The sequence below is a fragment of the Halichoeres trimaculatus genome, unplaced genomic scaffold, assembly GCF_033239565.1.
Source record: "Halichoeres trimaculatus isolate MK-OKI-2021-1 unplaced genomic scaffold, fHalTri1.1 fHalTri1_scaffold_2, whole genome shotgun sequence".
NCBI classification, from domain to species: Eukaryota; Metazoa; Chordata; class Actinopteri; order Labriformes; family Labridae; genus Halichoeres; species Halichoeres trimaculatus.
In genome coordinates, this window is record NW_027437180.1 from 24,558,569 (window position 1) to 24,565,196 (window position 6,628).

The 6,628-nt window shown below is 36.8% G+C and overlaps 1 long non-coding RNA gene across 1 annotated transcript; it reads right to left on the reverse strand.

Moving 5' to 3' along the window:
- Window positions 1-2,194: 2,194 nt before the first annotated feature.
- Window positions 2,195-5,660, reverse strand: LOC141805703 (uncharacterized). The gene is made up of 3 exons (XR_012599724.1): window positions 4,964-5,660; window positions 4,746-4,875; window positions 2,195-2,504 (listed from the first exon to the last, which is right to left on the reverse strand). It is a non-coding gene; the product is annotated as an uncharacterized LOC141805703 (long non-coding RNA).
- Between the last annotated feature and the right edge of the window lie 968 nt (window positions 5,661-6,628).

Sequence of the window (6,628 nt, forward strand, 5' to 3'; positions counted from 1 at the left end):
CCCTCTTTAGTAAATAATTTGAGGTAAAATCTTAATTATTAAAAATAAACCTAGTAGAGTAAGAAGAAAAACATTTAATGTCTCTTTTTCCAAGTTCACACCTCTGTAGTGGGGTAGAAGTAAAAGGTTAAATATGATATGTGGCCAAGTGTAACATTAATAACTTCAATTCCAGTTTGGATTATCCAATATTTTTGTTATTACATTTTCTTATTACAAAGGTATTCTCATTCATTTATAATGTTATTCAGAAGTTGCCTTGTATAAATTGGTCACGTCTGAACAGAGTGTAACTTCATTTTATGGGAGTTCATGAGTTTATTAGATAAGCTTAACACTATATGCCAAATTGACATTACTTAATCAAAACGTATATACAAACTAAACAGTCCATGTAAAGATCCTGTGAGGCACTTCATCAAACAGGATGTTTGTCTTAATTTGGCCTCTGTAAGGCTTGCTTCAGAATCACTCTCTGCTTTTTGCTCAACTTCATTGACTTCTTTTCTTCATGGATATCTTCCTCTGAAAGAGAGCAGACACTCATCAGGAGCTGACATCGGAAAGCGTCTTTGTGTGTACCAGAGCAGAGGAGGGAGGATTGTGTACCTGGATTTGCTGCTTGTGGTTGGCAGAAGACTGAAGCCAAACTGAAGAGTGAGAAGATGAAGAAGGCTATGATGATGAAGGTCAGCTCAAAGCCAGTGAACGGCAGTTCCATCTACACACCTACCAAGCACCAAGCATGTCATTATGTTATGTAAGACTGTCACATTGAGATGGAAAATAATACAGAAACTGACATATTATGAAATCGTCTGCTGCCGTTATGCAAGAGAGACCGTTAGATAACTGAGACTTATTACCCTGCTGGCTCCTTATGGTGGAATTCACGTCACTGATAGTTACACATACATCATTTGCACTTTGTCTACATGTTTGTCTACATATACAGTAGGCATTAGTTCATAAATGTATAGTGGAGAATGTTAAATGGGAGGATTTTTTATATTGATCTTTACTTTCTGTCTCATTATTGCTGAGCCACACTTTTTTATTAATTGCACTGCGGCTATATTTGCATAGACCAAATATGTACAATTTTTTATCATCATGGTAGATAGATAGATAGATAGATAGATAGATAGATAGATAGATAGATAGATAGATAGATAGATAGATAGATAGATAGATAGATAGAATATATTTTGGTTGATAAATACGGACTTATAGGCTGTTGACTTATAGGGTCATTACTTTCTAAATACACCACAAAAATCACTGATCTTGGTTGAACACATGAGCAGTTAATTTAAAGCAGAAGCTGCAGTGGAGTGTATTCTCCACCAGGGGATCCTATAACCCTTTTACATACACTGGCTGTACTGTATTTCATCTCGCTCTCAGTGTGTTGTATTTATAACTCCACATCAGTTTACTATACTTGCAGTAATATAATTGAATGCAGTTTTGAAGTCAGCCTTAATATCTTGTTCAATGACTTCATCCAGAGTGAAGTGTGTCACTACTTTTTTAGAGAACAATACAAATAACTCCCGTACATGAAATCTGAATATGTCATGCAGTATCTTGGTTAAACCATTTTTTACAAAAGCCACAGCTGTCAAATTTAACTTTAACTGTTAATGTTTACTGTCAAGATATCAGTGTTTACCCTCCACTCAAACATTTCTGATAAGTCAATGAGGAGTCATATCTTTGGAAACAGAGCAACAGTCAAATGTTCACAACTCTGTTTACGTTGAACTGTGAGGTTTCACACTTAATGCTCAACACCTAACAGCTCAGACCCCATGTGATTGTGTCAAAGATGAGCTTGTTCACCTTAGCTCCACCCTGTGACTACCTGAATGACAAACATCTTGTTCTAACAGGAGAATACGTGATCTCGTTCTTATCCTTTCAGTGCACCTTCTTTTTTTGACCTACATTTTTCTACAAAGCCTCTCTGAGAGCTGTACACCTCCACGAGGGGTGGCATGTTTCTCGTCGAGCAAATTAGCTGCGAGACATAATCTGAGGAGATCTGACAAAAAGTAGATTTTGAGACTTACCAGTGGAAGAGGAAAGCAGCTATTTTTGGACCTGAAGATCAAAATAAAGACTTCTGTGTCCTTACATAAACTCACGTCTTTAAAGAGGGAAGAAAACAGGACTGAAATGCTGCACAGTTTAAAGAAGGCGTTTGTTTATTGATTTTTTTTAAAGTGTGCCATCTGAGCCACTCCTCCTGCTTCACCCAGGAAGCAAATACCTGTGGATCCTGTAACAAAGTACACACACTCACACCTGTTCGGAGTTCACCAGTCAGACTTTGTTCTGGTAACTGTTCACACCCTAATACAAAGCACTGACTGCCACGTCGACATCACAATGTGAAGGTGCTGGTAGCTGTTGTCTTCTGAGGTTTTTCCATTCTTACTCATCAAACGTCAACTTGAGTCAGACAATCTGCTCCATGCTCTGAGCTGCTGTCTTCTTTTCTGATGGATGGGAAAAAAGAAATACTCAGTCATTATGGTTTATGACGATAAAAATATTAGTAATTGAATTTCCATTCCCTGAAGAATATGAAAAGCCCCAGCAAGGTGTCATGTGGAACTATAAGTCAAGAATATTTCAATTTATCTAAGGTCACATTTCATGATTTTTTTTAATTTTTCAAATACTTAAAAGCCATGATCGATATGTCCTCAGTTGGTATTAAATTTTTTACCAGCCTGCCTGACTTTCCCTCTCTTTTTATTTCTCTCCCAGGTGTCTTTGTCTCTGAAGGTCAAAGCGACTTGAAAGGAGTTACTTGAAAAAGGTATATTTACAGAAACAGGGCTATGCGATTCTATCTTAAGGTAGTAGACGATAATATTAGGTGGAGAAATCCATTTGGGAAACCTGATGAATTTTAATTTCAGTTTTACCCCACACTTTATCTTGTACTCCTAAATTATGGAAAACCATATTACAAAATATATGTTCTATTTTGTTGAACAGATTTTTCTCTACAGGTTCTGTATTTCCATAAATTAATAATTACTTACAAGTCACACACTTAAGCTGGTTTTGCATTATGTAGCTACAGACTAAACCTTACTGACCTGGATGTTCAGGTTTTGTTGATTTAACCTAACAGTCATTGGGAATTTTTAGCTATGCAGCAGAATAACCACACGTAAGACTTTACTCTAAGTGTTCCTGATATCCAACAGAATTTTTATGGACTAAATGAAATACTATAGGCATGTTAAATCACATTTTTTCTGATGGTTTTGGGGGAAGAAATTATTACTGCTACTAGAAAGTCAGCATTATCTAAGAGTGACAATGAGATCAATGTTAGGTTTAGGACAAGCCACGGTCTTCGATACAAGTGCGTCATCAAAAGTAAGGAAACTTGTGTTGGGTAGATAGTTTCTTTGTTGTAGTAATGCTTCTTATACCACTGGAAAGCCTGATTATTTCTCTTTTAAATAGCACTACGTTGAAAGGAACATGCATTTTACAGATGAGCAGCAGAGGGTAGTACGGGGGTTTTGCCAATGAAAAATTTTGCTAAATCTTCTCTGCCAATGCTAAACAAATAAAAATGTCTTTATTTTTTGTGCTAAGTTTAGTTTCAAGTGGTTTTGTGGGAGACTGAAGGTAGTGATTTTACAGTTAAAGATATTAAAACTGCCTAACAGGCAGACTGTAGAGTCCTATTGAATTATCCTGAGGGGTGTTTCTTAAATTAAATCTATCATATTAATATCAGTCAGGATTTAAATTGTAGGTCTATTTTTTCATAGTATGTTAAGAACATAAAAATCCCCATTCATTTAAACTTTCATGAAACCGAATGTATTGCATTTCTTGTTATCCATAAGTGCACCCAATGTAAGCTAAACCAAACGTCTGATTTATTTGTATAGTATTTGCTTTCATTGTAACATAATGTAAATATCAAGCACTGCAATGAACAAACTACAAACTTTAACTTAAACAAAATGAAAGTTGAATTTAACTGTAATTTATTTGTTTAAGACAGCAATAAAAAACGAAAACACAAAGCTGCCATAGGCCAAGGCTGGCGACGGTGTTCTAATTGTTTTACTGTCACATTCTTTAACATCTATGAAGGATTTGTAATAAAATGCCAAAACCAAACAATATCAAACACTTTTACAGAGGCTAGATTGATCCCAGTACAGATGTATGAGACGACAAGATTCAGGTGATTAACTGAACCCTGGATAAAATGAAAAAGGTTTCTCTGCTCCTCTCCAAATACAAGACTACAACTACTACATAAACCTACAATTTAGAAATACATAATAAACGAGTGAACTTCTAATAGTTTGGTTGCCCATATGACTGAATATCAATTTTTTAACCAGGAATTAACTCATTGACATTTCAAAAACTATTTCTAAAAAATAGTGTCCTGTCCAAGACTAGTAGCAGCACAGTTTACAAAGTTTCTGACTGACAAAAAAAGCTGCACATACAAACATAAAACAAAGCATCTTAACAACATTTACATAGGGCAAAGCAAAGCAACCAAAGTTTGCAATGTGCCTGCCTCCAAGCTCTTCAGTATCACCTTAAACTCACTTAGTGGGACTAGTTTGTTAAGCTCCTGCTCTTTTTTGTAATTCTTTCCAAGAAAGAAGAGTCAGAATGGAAAAAGTCAATCCTTTGTGTGTGTGCGTGTGTGTGTGTGTATGGGTAGGTGTCTGCACTTGTACCATTGGAGTGTGCAGATTCCTCATTGAGCATCCCACTGATTGTGAAGAGGGCGAAGACCAGGAGCGAGAACATGATCGTCAACATCTCCAACTCTGCCAGAGACATCGCCATCTACAGCCGCTGCCACCTCTGTGAACAGCTCATCAGTTAAACTGCCCTCCAAGGTAACAACCCCACTCCCAAACTTCAGGAAACAAAGTTAGGCTTAAACACTCACTCAGACTGTTAGAGGGACGTTTCCATGTGATCAGTAGCTTAATTCAAACACACACTTTTCCACTCTGTCCTTCTCTTGATGTGTCTGACTGCTGCATGTGTTGCCCTCTATCACACCTGCAAGACCTGTGAAGAGCTCTCCGACACGTCCCCTCTCAAGTTCAAGTGAGATCATATTAACCCTAATTATTGATGGGCTCTGTTGGTGTGGTTGTGTTTACCACAGGACATGCACCAACTTAAATGAATGCATTTATTTTTCAGAGGGTTTTTTTTTGGGGCCATAAACGTTAACTGTGTGAGATGTAGGATCAGAAACTAAAATTTAGGGGAAGTAACTGTTAAAGTGGTTTTCCGTTTCCTTTACAAGAAACCCTGTGATGTGGCGATAACCTTTTTTTGCAACAGAAAAAACCCATCCACTCCCGAACTATACCCCCTTCAATTCATCATCAGTGCACATTCACACCTACAAACTTACTAAATTTCTCTAGATGCATGTGTACAGATGGAAATTGTGTATGTCAGAAGTTTGAACTGGATAGAACCAAGTTTGTTTTTAATTTAGTTAAGTTTCTGTCAAGAAAAGTCCAGAGGGAAAAAAAAAACAAAAAGGCGGAGGACCCAAATGCAGATTAAAAGGAACTTTATTTTAACAGAACTAAAAAATGCTCAAAAATCAAACTTAACCAAAAACTCGGGGAAAAGAAACAAAACCAAAAAACACAAAGAAACTCACTAGGGGCACGGGAGACACAGGAGGCACAAAGACACAGCCACAGGCGACAGCAGACAGCAAACAATGAACCCACAAGAAGCACACAGAACACAGAGACTATATACACAGGGTAATTAACCACAGGTGCAGAACAAGACACAAGTGAAACACATGAGGAGCAATCAACCAGGAGGGAAACACAAGGAGAACCAAACCAACACGGGGAAACTCAAGACAGCTACTAAATACATAAAAGACACCAAAACACTAGAAATGATCACAAGAAGACAAACACATGACAAGAACCAAATCAACAACACAAGAAGCACAGACTAAAGACAAGAGACACAGACATTCCACAAGACTAACACAGGTGACACAGAATAAGAACAGAAAACAAAGAAACACGAGGGCAAAAACACAAGAAAACTCAGAAACACAGAGACCAAAAACCCAAACCATGACAGTTTCTATGTAGAAAAAAAGTCTGACCACCACATTCAAAAACAGAATGCAGGGATACAAGTTTGTGTATGCAAGTATATGAAGAAGGAAGTGGTGGTGTACATATCTGGGACACCAAGTTCAACCACATGTCCTGCATGTAGCCTTTTGTGGGGAATAATAAAGGCTGCAGCTGCAAACAAGTGAATAGAGCAAAATAAGTTAGCAAAGAATAGAATAAAATAATTAAGCAAGGAATAGAAGAGAATAACTTAACAAGGAATAGAATAGAATAGAATAGAATAGAATAGAATAGAATAGAATAGAATAGAATAGAATAGAAAATAATAGATGTTTATTTCCATTTGCACAGGTACAGGGCAGTATAGGTACATTGGAATTTGTGTGCATTTCTCTCCAAGTTATTTCTAGAAAAATAAAGTTAAAAGTATGCATGGAAATAAAATCTGATAGAAATTAAGTGATATTAAGACAAACAGAAGT